This window comes from Takifugu rubripes, chromosome 17, assembly GCF_901000725.2.
Source record: "Takifugu rubripes chromosome 17, fTakRub1.2, whole genome shotgun sequence".
Classification (NCBI taxonomy): domain Eukaryota; kingdom Metazoa; phylum Chordata; class Actinopteri; order Tetraodontiformes; family Tetraodontidae; genus Takifugu; species Takifugu rubripes.
The window spans coordinates 7,352,005-7,367,593 of NC_042301.1; the positions used below are offsets into that span (position 1 = coordinate 7,352,005).

Here is a 15,589-nt window from a genome sequence, read left to right on the forward strand (position 1 = left end):
CAGCCCAGCACTTTTATGAAATATAAATCTTATTTTGTTCAACTAAAAACAACTCTCTCAGTTTTCTTCCAACAGGCAACCTCTGTAACCACAGTCAGTGAGGATCCAGGAATTCCACACACAGCTGAGTGGGTTCTTCTGAGAGTCATCAAGTGAAAGTGGTCAGAGCCCAGGTGGACTGGTCCCTTTGAAGTTGCAGAGCGAACATCACATGTTAATCCTAACCCTAACATCCTAACATACTAACACCCTAACACCTTAACCCTAACTCTGGTATCACTGGAATCAATGTACCCCAATGTACCCCAGCAGGTAATTCACAGACCCGACCCCGGATAAGCGGCAGAGGATGGATGGATGGATGGAGGATTGTTGTTTAGACAATTGTAATCTCAGAAGACAATCAGGCTGGAAGTGTTAAACCCCCATCGTAAAACGTGACAGAATAGTTTACTGGTGTTGATAAATTCCTCTGCAAGAAGGTAAACTTTGAACTGGCCATTTGGGAGACAATGGAGAACAAGCACTGTGTAAGCATCCAATGGGACTGGAAGAAGAAGACGAGGTCATCCAAGAAGAAGGACTGGATTGGACTGAATTAGCATCAATGATTTACATATGTGTTTCTATAAAAGATTGGGTCAAGGGATAGTTAGGTTGTCAGACTTCATGGACTCTGTTATTGTAGGGTTATGAACTGGCCCAGGGCTCTGTAATATGTGTATCTTGAATTGGTTCTATTGTTAAATACATTTTGAAATTGGTATTATTCTTCTTGAAGTCTTCATTCAAAGAACACGCGGATTGACAGTGACACACGAGAGGTATTGCAATCCAACAATCATTATCAGGGAAATGATGTCATGTACTAATCAGAGTAGCATAATGGAGGGGGTAAATTGTGTGTGTGTGTGTGTGTGTGTGGGGGGGGGGGGGGGGTCCGCCTGCGTGTCTCCAATGTGCTCCCCATCGTCACACTGGGAATGGCGCATGCGTCAACCACGAGCGCGCTCCTGATTTGACAGCCGTGGAATGTAGCGCACACGTATCGAGGCTGGCGCACCATCCCCCGGACCTGCCTGCGCTGTAGCTGTGGCGGAGGAGCTTCACTGAGCCGGAGGAGGGGCGAGCGTTTCTGACTGGGAGACACCGACGGAACTGACGCGTGTAACTCAGCTTCAGCACCACGGCTCGGGGGGAAAGCGTCCGGATCCAAGTCAATTTCACTGTGCACCGGGAAGGTCGCCTCTTTTGGGATAACCGAGAGAATCTGAGAGTTGGACACAATTTGCTGACGAAGTTACATCTTCATCAGTTAAAGGTGCGTAACGCCTGTTTGTCAAGTGGGTAATTCGCTAGCAGCGTTGTAGCATCACATTTGCTGCACCGACGGCTAACACTAGCTTAGGCGAGGTCCTGCTTTTTTCCCACCCTTGTGCTTCAGCTAGTTTGTGTGTTTAATATATGTCCTTCGTTGCAAGATTTTTCATTTATTCTGATAGTAGCGTGCTTGCGCGTTACCTAATTGCTACAAATAGCCTCTCTCGGTAGCTACCGCATGTGTGTTACCCACTTTGCTAATGTTATCCGAAACGAGCTGTGCTATCCAAAAAGCCCAGTGCTGAAAGGCTGCTCCCACTGGCACGGCAAGCTAGGCTGCCATGCTAGCGAGAGGCTAACCTGAGCCTCTACCCACCATCGACACAAAAGCTCAAGGGTTATAATCTATGGCATCTACGTGCTGAGTCCTTTTGCATTCCTCTCTTTAGCACCAGCCTTCGTTCGGCATCACGGCGCTTTACTTTACCTTTTGTGGAGCATTCTTTCTTTTCTTTCTTTGTTGACCTCTGAACCTTTCTACAAATATTCCCCAAACCACTGAACTTTGCTGAAGCTGCAGGTCAAGTGATTCCTTTCTTCTGAAGCGCACGTCTGTACTGGCGCCCTGATATGCAGTGTTTTATTTTGCCTGCTTTATATCTTTAGGTTTTTCTAAAGCATCACCCAGGTATGTGACCAGTCCATATTTTTGCTCATTATTTCTTGTTGAGGTTGTTTGCAGACCCAGTGCCTCCACCACAGACTTGCTGCAGGCTGACCTGGTGCTGTTGTGCCTCCTGTAACTGGATATATGGAGACTTGGGGGGAGGGGGGGGTGTCACATTATGGCTGTATTTAGAACCCAAAGTTCTGATTGGCATTGAAGCATGTTCACACTGACTCAGTGTGCTCCTTTATTCATTCACGAGATTTTTTTTCCTGATTTTAACATTAAACTGTTGAGAAAGGATAAAACTCAAGCACCCATTAAAGAGTGAAGTTAAAGAAACAAAGTATTTGGAATGACTTGATCTACATGCATGTTATCATCTCTTCTACATTTCTGGCTGTTACAGAACACAAAAAGTCATTTTGGCTATTCCAACAGAGCTTTATTGTCATATGAGTGAATGTTTTAGCTATCTGGTCTTCTTGTGCTTGGTGAGAGCATTAATTACTGTTCCTGGTAATAATATGGACAAATCTAACTTAAAGATTTACTTTTATTATTTATGGTTTTATGTAAGGTTGGAGACAATTGCAGGTAGCTCTCCTTTTTAATTATTATAGGGGTATTTTTCTCTCTGTTACTGCCTGCATGTGATAAGTAAGGCAAGAGTCTGAGGGGAATCCGGTGACCGTCTTGGTGAGCAGCGCTATTTAGTCTCTCGGTAGAGGAAGCAGCGTTGGCCAAACACTGCAGAACCTCCTGTTGTTGTAGCGATGCTTCTGGGTAGCCATAGTGTCCCAACTGCAACTGGATTCTCTCTTCCTGAAGCATTTTATCTCATTCTGGCCTCTTCGCATATGGTCAACACAGTTCAGGAGCTGAGATGAAGCAACACAGCAGCAGATCTCTGCTTCCATTTAATGCTTCTAAAACATGCCTAAATACAGTAACATACAGCCAATTAGCTCTGAACTCTACTTGTATAAAGCTGTAGTAGAGACAAGTATAAGTATTACTCAACAGTCTGCAAGTGTACTGGCTGTTTCCAGGAACTAAATGTTCTGTCAAATCTATCGGATCTTGGACTTTAAAGCCATATTCATTGTCTGTAGGACTGCCATGACAAACAGGAGGAACAAACAAATCAGAGCTATTTCTCCCCTACGTGGATCTGTCACTGGGTGTGGTTGCGTAACATTTTTCCAAGAAGTGGCTCACTGAGCTCTGCAACCCCACCAGGATGGAGGCTGATATTTTGCCTGTTTCATTGAAGCTATTGTCATTTAAATTAGTCAGAAGCACCTCTCAGTGCAATCACAGTGCATCTTGTGTGAAGATATTTTAATCAAAGTTTAATATCTTGAGCAGCTCAGATCTTCTATTTTCCTGTTGGAGCTTACATTTCTTAGCAGCGCTTCGGAGTTGGAGAGATTTTACACTTTGAACCAATAAAAGCTGCTAACAGATTCATGGATGTGCTTGGTGGAGGTCTATTCTGGATGGAAACAATGTGACTTAACAATGCTGTCCCTCAGGGATCCTGCCTCCCGAAAGTTCCCAGACTTTTTTTCCTCTCCCACCATGAAGCTGCACTTTTGTTTTTACTGGGAGGGTTGAATGAAGAGATGGCAAGACAACACAAACTGAAAGCTCGCAGAGCTATTGGCATTTGCAGCTGATGTGAGAGAGACAGGTTTTAGGTAAGAATCAGGAACATAGCCAGGTGCTCAAGAGGACTGGAGCTCAGATGTTGGACGTTCTGGGCTTAAAAGTGGATCTTTTGTTACCTTCAAAAGCAGATGGCTCCTCTAGGAATGCAAGTATTTATTAAACCAATAAAACATTTGCAACTTTGAGGAATATTTCACAATATTCTATAGGCCCATTAAAAAAAACATTTATCCAGTAAATATGTTAGGAAATGGGGAAATTACAGGTCATGTTGTGGTTATGTTGTCTACTCTATTGGTCCTCAGCCCAGACCTGCGTCTAATTGATAATTAACATACTAACAGTGAACTAATGTGTGGTGTGGTCATTTATTTCAGTGGCAACAGATGACAACAGCGCTGCTCTTTTGAAAACCATGTTCAGCAAAGATTCTGGGAGAAGGAAATTAGGACTAATTGCCTGACTAATGCCTTTTAGACTAATTAGGCAACAGATCTTACAGCTCACCTGAGAAGCCTGCAAGACCACGAATCAGTTGCATTTGTAGCTATTGATGCTAAAGCTAAAACACCAGCAGTTTTAGTTTGAACGTCCCCACTCAGCAGGGGTTTGAAAACTAAAGGGCTTCCACTAATAAGGCCGCCGCTGCTACCATTAACCACATAGTGGTGGACATCACAGCACTTGACCTTTTTCTGTTGTTGGTGGCCCAAATTAAGGTTTTCAATTCTGTGATTGATCATTTTATGTATTTCAGATGGTAACAAATCTAAAAAGCATCTAACATGCACGCAAACCTTGCTATAGATAGGTTGATACTGACCTATCGGCTATTGGGAGGTTATCAGTGAACATTTTTTTCATATCCTTCCTCACCCATTAATACACTGTACAAAACCCACCTCTTTTATAGTAAAAAAAAATTGCTTGCTTTCTCCAAGCAGCAGCACAAGCACCAACACTAATACCGGGTGTCAGATTGTGTCCTGATGTTTTTCTTGCCTTCCCCACAACTGGGTTAGGTGGAGGGTGGCTGGACGCAGCCTTAGGCAGAGGGAAGAAGCACAGAACCCCTTTGGAGCACTGACAGCAGAGCGGCTGCTCCTCAGTGTTGAGATGAGCCAGTTTAGGTCATTCAGGATGCGTGTTGGACATCTGTGGAGGCTTCACATGCAGATGGTGGATAACATGTACCTGGAATGGCTGCAGAGAAGTTGACAATTTTCCCCCATGATTTGGACCAAGATAAGTAGGTTAAATCTGCACTGGATCAATCCATATTCATACTCCATCACCCTAAATTCTCAACTGAGTTGCTCCTTCTGCTGAAAATAATGCACAAATGCAGAAAAATCAGGACTGTTTAGTGAGTAAAGCAGGGGTCACAAACTTTCTTGAAGCTGAGGGCTATTTCATAGGTACTGAGGAGTATGAAGGGCTACACAGGACCTTTCTGCTACAAACTTCATAAATAACAAAACCACGGCCCACTATAGTAATGATAATATTAACAGCAGCAGTTATTAATATGGGAACTGATTGCTCACATATCAATAGTAATTATTTTCCACAATTCTAATCAGTGATTCACACAATAGTAATGATTTAAAAAAAACATGTATAAACACGAATCATTTATTTCTGTTTATCTGCTCAAACATTTGAAAGTCAGGAGGACACCTGCTGTAATTGTAGTGCAAAAGATCACTTCTAACATTTCTTAAGCCAAGGAAATCATCAGTCTTTTTGTCAGAACAAGTTATTCAGTACTTTGAACATTTCATGAATGAACATCGAACATTTGGTACAACATGTTTAGCTTAATATTGTTTGTTTTATCAATGAAAATAGTCTCTGTGATTTGTCTGCTCATTTACTGGTAGGAGGCCAGGCACTGCATTCTGCTCACCAGTGTATTATAATCTGGTGAATAATTTGACACTGCAATTCTCAGTGAGTCTTGTCAATGTGCGTCAGTCTGGCAGGGCAGGTTCTGTGTTTGTTCTTGATAAAGTTCATGTGGGAAAAGGCTGATTCACAAAGATAGGTTAACCAAAAAAGCAGGCAATTTTCAGAGCTGCTGTGGATACACAACTGTACTTTTCCTTGTCAACAAGGCACCAAACGGTTGGTGCAAACCGATGAGCTTTGAGGTGGAGGTAATTTTGCAGTGTTAAGATTTCTATCTCTACCTGACCAGCAGCTAAGTTAAACAAAGCACTTAGCTGCTCAGCAGTGGATGATTTGTAACGAATGACACACATGGCTCCAGTTGCTCAAAGTCACAAAACCTGTCTTCAAATTCCTGTCCTAGTCTGTTTATGACTTGGGAGTACTTTTTTACAGCTTCATCCAAGGCTGCAGAGGCAGAAGAATTGTCATTGAACACTGCCTGCACAGAGAGAAAATGCTGCATTTTTTCTCTCGACTTGCACAAAGAACAAGTTCATCTTAGCCTTGAATGCGTTTACTGCACTTATCATGTGAGCAAAAGTCTTAGCTTTGCCTTGCAACTTACGATTCAAATGGTACAGTTTCTCAGTCAAATCCATTAAAAATGTGAGGTTGAGTATCCACTCTCTGAACTCTAGCAACGATGCGTGTTAACCCTTTGACTGCATGAACTCTTTGATTTCACCCAGAAGTGACGCTGCACAATACGTCCCCTACAGAGCCATTTGATTTTTGTGTGGAATAAAAAGTCATTATATTCAACGGACAGCTCATACTGTACCACCTTAAACGTTCTATGTTGTTTAGCTTTGGGGCGGATCCAATTTATGATCTTCACGACAGGAATCACATGATCAAAGCCGGTCACTTTCGCACATATCGCCTGCTGATGAATGATGCAGTGGTATTGTAGAAATTTTGGGAAGTCTGGATCATTTCTGCATTGTGCAATGAAGCCTGTATGCCGGCTTGTCATGGCTGGGGGCCCCATCTGTTGTTACTGACGCTATCTTCTGTAGTGGGACCTTTTTTTCCACAAAGAAGATTTTTATGGCATTGTAGATATCAACTCTCCTCGTAGTTGTCTTTAGTGGCAGAAATGTCAGCAGTTCTTTTGTAGAAAAATCATCAAACACCATTCAGATAAATATCATTAGCTGAGCTGTGCTGGCACTGTCTACCGACTTGTCGCACTGGATGCTAAACCACCTGCGCTTAGCGAGATCCTGGTTCAGTTGCTCTGTTACGTTCTCAGACATAGATGACACTCGTATAGCCATTGTACCTACTCCAGGTTGGACAACGGAGAGTGCAGAGATGACATCGGGACCGTGTTTGTCATCTTTGAAGATTGTGTTAGCGACAATCATCATAGCTTCTTTAAAAACCGCTCCATCTGAAAAGGCTTTCTCGTTCTTTATCAAAAAATGTGCAGCTTTAAACGATGCTTGCTCCGTTGCTTGTGTAAAGCTGCCTTTAACTTGCGGGCTTTTTCTGTCCTTAATTCGCTGCCGGGTGGGTAGTTCACGTCGAAGCTTTCATGACAGGTTCTGTAGTGTCTCTCCACGTTGTGCTGCTCTAATACTGCAACTGTCTTCCCGCAACAAAGACACAAACATTTTTCTTTCTTTCATGATCTAAAAAAGAACTCTTTCTCCCTATCACTGTGGAAATAATGTCCTTTTTGCTTTCCTGTCATGATTTTCGGAGCTAAACTACAAGCAGGCTAACTCCTCATCATTGCATTGCTGTGTCTGGAATGAGGTATTCTGACCGCGCACTAATGACCTTTGACTTTAAAAAAGGCGACTTCATTATAGCCTATATGAATTTTTTTATGTGTTATTTTAACATTATATAACATTGTTAACTTAATGCAACTTTAAAAAAAAAAAAAGTCTATTGTGACCAGTACTCTTTTTAGAGCATGCCATGTGGGCGCCTTGAGTGGTCTCCGTGGGCGACCATGCACCCATGGACACTGCTTTGAACCCCTGGAGTAGAGAAACTGGTGTGATGGATCCGTGCCGAGAGCACTAAAAATGATCTTTTTGTCAAGGTTAACTCACTGAATAGACCGTGACAATGGACTGCAGTCAACTGTGCATGATCTGTGCCATTCACCCTCACATGATCATTGTTTCTCTAACCGTGAGAAGCCATGACAATGCACTGAAAAATTTGATGCCTCACTTTTTTTTTTTTGGTTTGGTTTTGAATCTATGAAACTATAATATGGAGCTTCTTCTCTTTTTGATCATTGTTCCTTTTCCTGCTCTTTTGACTCCGCTATAATCCCCTGGTCCTGCTCAATGTTTCTTCCTGTCAAAGGGGAGTTTTTTTTGCCACTGTTGCTTGTTGGGGGTCAGGCCCTGGGATTCTGTAAAGCGCCTAGAAACAATTTTGATTGTAACAGACGCTATATGAATAAAGATTGATTGAAAATGTCCTGCTCCTCCAATACAGGCAGAGGTTAGCCTTGCATCGTCCTGTCACGGAATTTTAGCCGTTTGGAAAAGTAAATGATGAATCTAACTTACTGCGTAGGAGATGGTTTATTCCAGTCAGTTGTGTTATGGACAGTCAAGAAGGCCTGGACCCAGATGCAGAGTAGAAGAAACGGCTCTTTATTGATAACAAAAGGTGCAAGACGAAGGAATCAAAGTAGCAACGGAAACAACTCTAGCAAAGTAACAACAGAAAATCTACGAACTAAAAATCACCATAAAGGGAAAAAAACGTCGAGAAAAAGTACAAACAAAATGCAGTGACAAGGCACTGGAACAAACTCACACGCTGGAAGTAAACAGGGAAAACAGGAGGCAAAAAACTGGAGATCACAGAGGGTGGGAGCTAGACAAAACAACAATCCGGCACCGGAGGCAAAGAGAGGGGAGTTTAAGTAGCCGCCGAATCAAGGCAATGAGCTGCAGGTGCGTCAGCGGCTCAGCGCTCCCCAGGGATCGGCCCGCCCCTGGCTGCCAATCCTGAGTCACGTTCAAGAACCGAACCACAACAAGTCGCTCAGGATACATACACGGATGCATGCAGAGAGATCTCTGCCTAAACGTACACAGTTCTGATCTTATATAGCCGAAGGCCCGCCTCCGAGGCGCGGACACAGGACGTCATCTGCTCTCCCAGTCTCCACCACACCCTTCCTAAATTTCCATTTCAACCCTTCTTTTTACACTCAATTTACATTTCACACTCAAATTCCATTTCAGTCACTCCTTTTCCTCTGGGGAGAGGGAGGTGCGACCCAGCTGCATGGGCTCTTGATCCTCCCCACACCACGCGGATGAGTAGGGGGTCAGTGTGAGCACTTCCCACTGAGATGGACTGGTCCAGGTTGCAATGTCTCCCCTCAATGCCTCTCCCGTCACCGATTCAGGATTCTGAGGTCGATACAGGTGGCTAACTCTATAATTCCATCCAAACAGGAGGGCCTTTCATAGGATACCAGTTTATCCTTTATGTAGTCCACTAGACCATGTTGGAAAGCACACAAAGAGCAGAGCTATTCCATCTGCTCTGGCTGGCTCTGGTACATGGAATAATCCGCCACCGTACCTACTCTTCGTTCTCCGTACGCCTCAGTCCTATGAGCCCACTGGCTGCCTCTGCACCACAGGATTTGAATCCGAAAACCTCACATAGCTCCGCAGTGAACTGGTCAAATGAAGCACAGGCGGACGAACGTCTCACCCACTTAGCTGTTCCCCATAGCCAAGCTCTGCCGGTCAGGTGGTTAATGACAAATGCCACCTTTTCTTCCTCCATGGTCAAGGTGTGGAGCTGCAGAGCAAACAGGAGTAGGTAGTTGGTGAGGAAAGGGTGGCAGGTCTCACAGGCTCCATCATAGTGTTCCGCAGATACCCGCGGGACAAGACTCAAAGCTAGAGCATAAACGGGCAGAATCATCACCTGCAGCAACAGAAGCAGCAGCAGATTGACACAATGCGATGGTTAATTGTTGTAGATGCCCTACCAGCCCAACTAGTGTGTGTTAATGGATCTGTGTTTTGCTTGTCTGGCCTCTGCAGGGGCCGTGGCCATCATGGTCTCATGCTTCTGCAGAACCACCTCAATCATGTCAAGGCGAGCCAATGGTGAAGGGCAGTGTGCTTGGTCCCTTCTTGGCCAGATATTACTGACACGGGTGTGGTGGGTCCACTTGCACCACTGCAGTTCCGGACAGTTTTAATAAACGGCTTTATTAAATAATTGCGCACAGCACAGAAGTAATCGCGGGCCTCCGTGGAAAGTGGAAAACACCGCACAGCCACAGGCGGGCAACGGTCCAAATAAACACACGGCAGAACTCTTAATCAGGGACAGAAGGTTGTCAGATTTACCAGGACAGATACATAGAGGAAAAGTCCAAGGCAGGCAGGGTCAAAACCAGTAAGTCCGATCAAAGAAAGTGCTGGAGAGTCAGGTATGGAGCGATAACAATCTGACAACGCAGAAATGCATTCGCGTTGCTAAAATACAGCCTCGGCAGAAGCAACTGGTGTAAATGGTGAAGACAAATCAGACGGGTGTGGAAGAGGGTTGTGGCAGAGTGAGTCAAATGTCCACCTCAGCACGAGAGCAGAAAAGCAGGCAGTAACACTGATTTGTTATAATGGTTTAACCTTATTTACTTGCTGCTTTCCTTCTTTTCTTGCTTTAACCTCATTATTGTATGTTCATGCATAAAGTAATCCATATCAGCACAGGTCCACAGGGATCCTGCTTGAAACTGCCATTGACTTTCTCACCTGTGGATTTGATTTATGAACTTTTTTTTTTTTTTACTTTTATAATTGATCTGTGAGTAATTGACGGCTTAAATGATTTTTGACCACTTTGACCAGGGTGGAGGGACAAAATGATGGACACATGTTCCTAATTTATATTAGGAGCGTTATAGAAACTATTTAGCTGCAACAAAAGACCTAAAGTTCTATTGAAGACAAAAATAATTGTCTTTATAATTGGACATTAAAAGTGTTATTGAACTGATAATGGATCCAAGGTAGTTTTCTCTGTCAACTGGACTGGGTTTCTTCTCTTGAAGACGTTTCGCCTTCTATCCAGAAGGCTTCTTCAGTTCTGATAATGGATGTATTTTCTTCTGTATTTGGTAAAATCCACGTTGGGTGATGTTTGTTCTAATGAACCAGGTCAGTTCTGACTGTCTGTGCTGTCTGGAACCAGCTTCTTGTGGACTGATGAGTCCCTGTTGCTGTGTCACATTTGCTTTTAGAATGAGGATCTCTTGACCAATAGAAAGAGCTGTTATTAGGATATGCCTGTGATGCTACCCAGACACGTGTGATAGCAAAATAAAGGAGGCAAAATAATAGCAGAAGTCAGGAACAGGAAATCAAGCAAAATGACAGGAAAAGGTGAGAAATGATTGATCCAAAGACATCCGCTCCCCTTCCAACCAGATGTCTCCATCAGTCAGGAGGAATAATGGAGGTTCACCAGCCTGGGTCAGGAGACTAGCACAGAGGAACCAGGGAGGACCTTGTCCAGGTTGTTGTCCACCAGGTGTCTTTAGAGGCTGATCTAGTCTGTTTTAATCATTGGATTAAATCATTAGGACCCAGTATTTCAGAAATAATTCTACAGGATTAATCCAGGTGGATTGGATTTTTCTCTGATCTGATCCAAAATCGGGTATTTCAAAGCAGAATTTATCCTGAAGATTTGAATCTGGATTTGTAAATCCAATCCTGCCAAAAATCTGGATTTTTGCCACATTTGGGTATTTCAGAACTTTGGTCAAAAATCCGGATAATTTTGATCCTGAAAATCAAGATTATAATGATCCCACCTCAGAGGTGGATTTGGAAATAATCCCATGTATGAAAAATAGTAATTTCTCACAAATGTTGTCTCGAAGACAGTGATTTTTAGTCATTCTCATCACAATGTGACTTCAAACACTAAAAATCAAAATTATATAGTTGATCACAACAGTCTTGTCATTTTAAAGCATTTTGTTAGCATGTGTGTCGCACAAATACTTGTGTAATTTTACATTACATATAAAAGGGACTATTATGCTTCAAGTTGTAAAATAGAAATAAGCTTTTTAAAATATAGTGATGTACCATAATAAACATACATTTTGCAAGACAGCATTTATTGTCACAAAAATATGACCATTAAAATGAAAAAAGAACTGAAAACTTGCTTTTAGAATTCCATTGGAACACAAATAACTTTTCTGTAAAGTGATTCACATTAATTGTTTTTCAAGCAATTTAATTTGCAGTTTCACCTGTTCTTGTTTCAATTTTGTTAAATTAATCTGTTCATTGGTGAGGACAAGCTGTTGTTGCGCTCGCTCTTTTTCAACTTTCAGCAGCTTTAAGTAGGCATGATCCTGTGTATGACTCTTTGGCCTTTTGCTCCGGCACGTCAAGGGTGGTGGTTGTGGTGAGGTGTAACCCTCACCACATCAGCAGCTTGGGTCAAGGTCTGGCTGGCGGACAGTTCAGGTTGATCTGACTCAACAAAGGTAAGGGTGCTTGTCCCATCGCTTGACAAATTGAGTGACCCCTGGGAGCCAATAGACTCTCCCACATCACAGGGTACAGCTTGAGAATCCGCTCCACCAATAATATCCAGAACCACATCAATAAACTCACCATGTTTGGCAGGTTTATTGTCGTTTTGGCCTCTGAGTGGTCTTTAGTAGCTTTTTGTTTGAGATTTTTCCATCTCATTTTGACCTGATCCACAGATCTGCGTTGGCCTCCACCGGTGGCATTAACCAGTTCTGTTATCTTCTCCCATATTTCATTTTTTTGTTTTGGCATTTGAGCCACTTTGTCCAGGACTGCTGAAATTGCCAAATAGCACATGATAATTTTCAGCAGTGCATTTGTTTCAGTCGCAGAGAAGTGACCTCCTTTGGTCTTGCCCTCCATGTTGTCTGATTGTAAGTCACACCCAGGCTGGCTCTTTATACTACCATGAGGGATCGTTAAAATCAGGTGTGGTGGGACATGGGATTGGCTAAAAAGGGGTAAGTAGGAAATAGATTGAGCAAAATGACAGCACTAGTGCATGTGATACAACAACGTCAGAGGCAACACAAGCCTCGGCAATATACTGAACGACCAAATATACTTCTGCAGTACTCTGATGAAGAACTTTATTCAAGATATCGTTTCGGAACACAGGATATTATTTATTTATGTGATGTTCTTCGCCCTCATCTTCAAAGACCAACAGTGAGGAGCCATGCCTTGACTGGAGGAACAGGTGTTGATTGCTCTTTGTTTTTTGGAAGTGGGTTGTTTTTTGAAGTTATTGCAGATAGCATTGGAGTCACAAAATCAACAGTGAGATGTGTGTGCATTCTGTGGCAAGAGCTCTTTCAAGTTTATTAAATGAGTATGTGAAATTTCCTGAAAATGAAGAAGAAATTTCACAAAACAAAAAACAGTTATTTTCCATAGCAGGAATGCCAAACACTATTGGTATGATAGACTGCACACATATACACATTCAAGCCCCTCATGAAAGAGAGTGGGAATTTGTAAACAGGAAGGGGCGCCATAGTATAAATGTGCAGTTGATTGGGAATGCTGACCTCCAGATAATAAATTGTGTTGTACGATGGCCGGGATCTGTACACGATTCTCGGATTTTAAGAGAAAGCCACATATACCACCGGTTTCAACAAAACACTCCAGATGGAATCCTCCTTGGTGACAGTGGTTATCCTCTTCTTTGTTGGCTGATGACACCTTTTGCAACAGTCACAAGCAACTCACAACAAAATTTCAACTATGCTCATACATCTACATGGGAGACAATTGAGCGCATCAATGGTATACTTAAACCGAGATTTGCCTGCCTTAATTATTTCCGTGTGGAGCCAAAAGAAGCCTGCAATATTATTTGTGCATGTATTGTGTTGCACAATATAGCACAAAAAAGAAGAGTGCCCATGGAGGAGGACAACAGTCCACTTCCAGAAGGTCTGATAGAGGCACCACAACCACATCAAACTGATGAACCAGCTGGGAGAGCAGTCAGAAGTGCCATGGTTAATTTGTATTTTTCATAAAGAATGGGACAATTTCAACATAATACAGTTTGATTTCACTTTGGAAAAAGACATGAGTAAAAAGTCATGATACGTATATTGTTTTTGAAATTTTGATTTTTTTTTTTTTTTAAATAAAATATTCAGGATTGATTTGTTGAAAATTATATTGATTTATTGTAACATGAGTTACTATTTTAAAGTTATAACATTCACATCTAAGTAGATAGTGGTAAAATCTTTAAATAAAATGTGACTTTTAGTTTGACACATGGCGCTTTATTTTGTTTTTAAACACATCACTTCCTGTTTACTGGCAATGATCCAGTGGGAGGGACAGATTTGGAAATCCCTATCCAGGTGGATCAGGATAATTTTGATCCTATCCTGCAAGGTTTTGAAAAACTGGGATAGATTATTATGATCCACAGACCAGGATAGGGGGTTTTACAAATCCGGATCATTTTGATCTGGATTTGGAGTTTTGAAATACTGGTCCCAGATCATTAGGTTAAACCCTAATCTGGTTGATGGATGGACCAGAACTGACAGGGAAACTAACCTGAAAGAATAGTCCAGTTTAATCACATGTAGCTCAATGGTCCCCATTCATAAACTGGGTTTTGTTAGAGAGTTACACCGATCTGCGATTCCAGACGAAGCTCACTATAAAGATTTTCCTAGAGAGTAACTCCTGGTTTAAAAAAACAAAAACAAAAACAGGTACCAACAGTTAGTAAATCAAGTTCTCTTGGAGAAGTTCTTACTGAGGCTCCTAGTATCAGCACATGGTCAGCCTCTACCATAAATGATAACCTGATAAAAAGACACAAAGACACCAAATGCAAAAGACCCGGTTAGAAGATCAAGTCACTACTTTAAGAGTGTAATGATAGAGTTTATGAAGGACTTGATATCAAACCTAACACTTGTTTTGTAGATTACAGGCTTGAATGTCCTTGTGCATTTTGTAATTGTGCTGATGAAGGCCTGTTTTTATGATCCTGTAGCCCTCACCAAATAAAGGCAGTTTTAAATAGTTCTCAAAACAAAACCTCAACTGTTATATTTAAATAAACATACAAAAATAATATATTTATATTCCTCCCTGCCCTCTCTGTCCTGTGCCCCCTGTCCCTTATTTCAAAGAGTTGGCAACTGTAGGTACTCATCAGGGAAAGATAAAACCTCCAATCAGGGTCTGATAACCCTCTACTAACAGAGATTTCTGGCTCTTCTCAAAACACGCTCTCACGTCTGCAACTGGCTTCAGGCTACCGTTTCAACTTAAGAGCAGCAGAAACGGGGTTGGTTGAAGAAAAGATCAGGTCAGTTTCACAGAGATGGTTGCCCTGGTAACTGACTCAGCGGAACCCTGAACTTGCTTTGTGAACCTGAAAAACCACAGTTTCCTTCATTTCAAGGTTGACTCAGTCAGGATTTTCACCAAACCTGCCCCGGTCTCCTGTGGCCAGGTGTGGGTATTGGGGGTAGCAGCCTCAGCGGGGAGGCCCAGACACTCCTCTCCCCAGCCAAGTATACCAGCTCCTTCAGGGGAATCCCAAGAGCTCTACCCTGTCCATCCTGCCCCAGGGTCTCCTCTCTTTCCCAAAACACACTCTGCCCATGGGCTTTTTAATGGGGGGGGGGGGTTCAAGGGGCATCATGGCCAGATACCTGAGCCACCACTCAGGTGGCTCCCCTCAACAAGGGATAGCACCTTTACTGGCTCCCCTCAACAAGGGATAGCACCTTTACCCTTTACTTGGAGCTCCTTCTGAGCTCCTCAGCTTTTCTAAAGCTGACCTCAACTAAAGATTAAATTTTAACCTGAGGCAAAAGATGTCAGCATGGATGTTGTTTCAGAATAGTTTACTAGGGAACATTAAACTCCACTGAGTAGAAACTCTTATTAA

The 15,589-nt window shown here is 42.6% G+C and overlaps 1 protein-coding gene across 2 annotated transcripts in view; it reads left to right on the plus strand.

The window, feature by feature from the left end:
* Positions 1 to 1,041: 1,041 nt before the first annotated feature.
* The window catches only part of ctnna2 (catenin (cadherin-associated protein), alpha 2), a 233,440-nt gene continuing 218,892 nt past the window's right edge, over positions 1,042 to 15,589 (plus strand). The window contains exon 1 of one of the 2 annotated variants that reach the window (XM_029850881.1): positions 1,042 to 1,321. The gene's annotated coding sequence lies outside the window, so the exon portion shown is untranslated. The remainder of the gene's footprint in view (positions 1,322 to 15,589) is intronic. The other variant, XM_029850880.1, reaches the window with a different exon arrangement.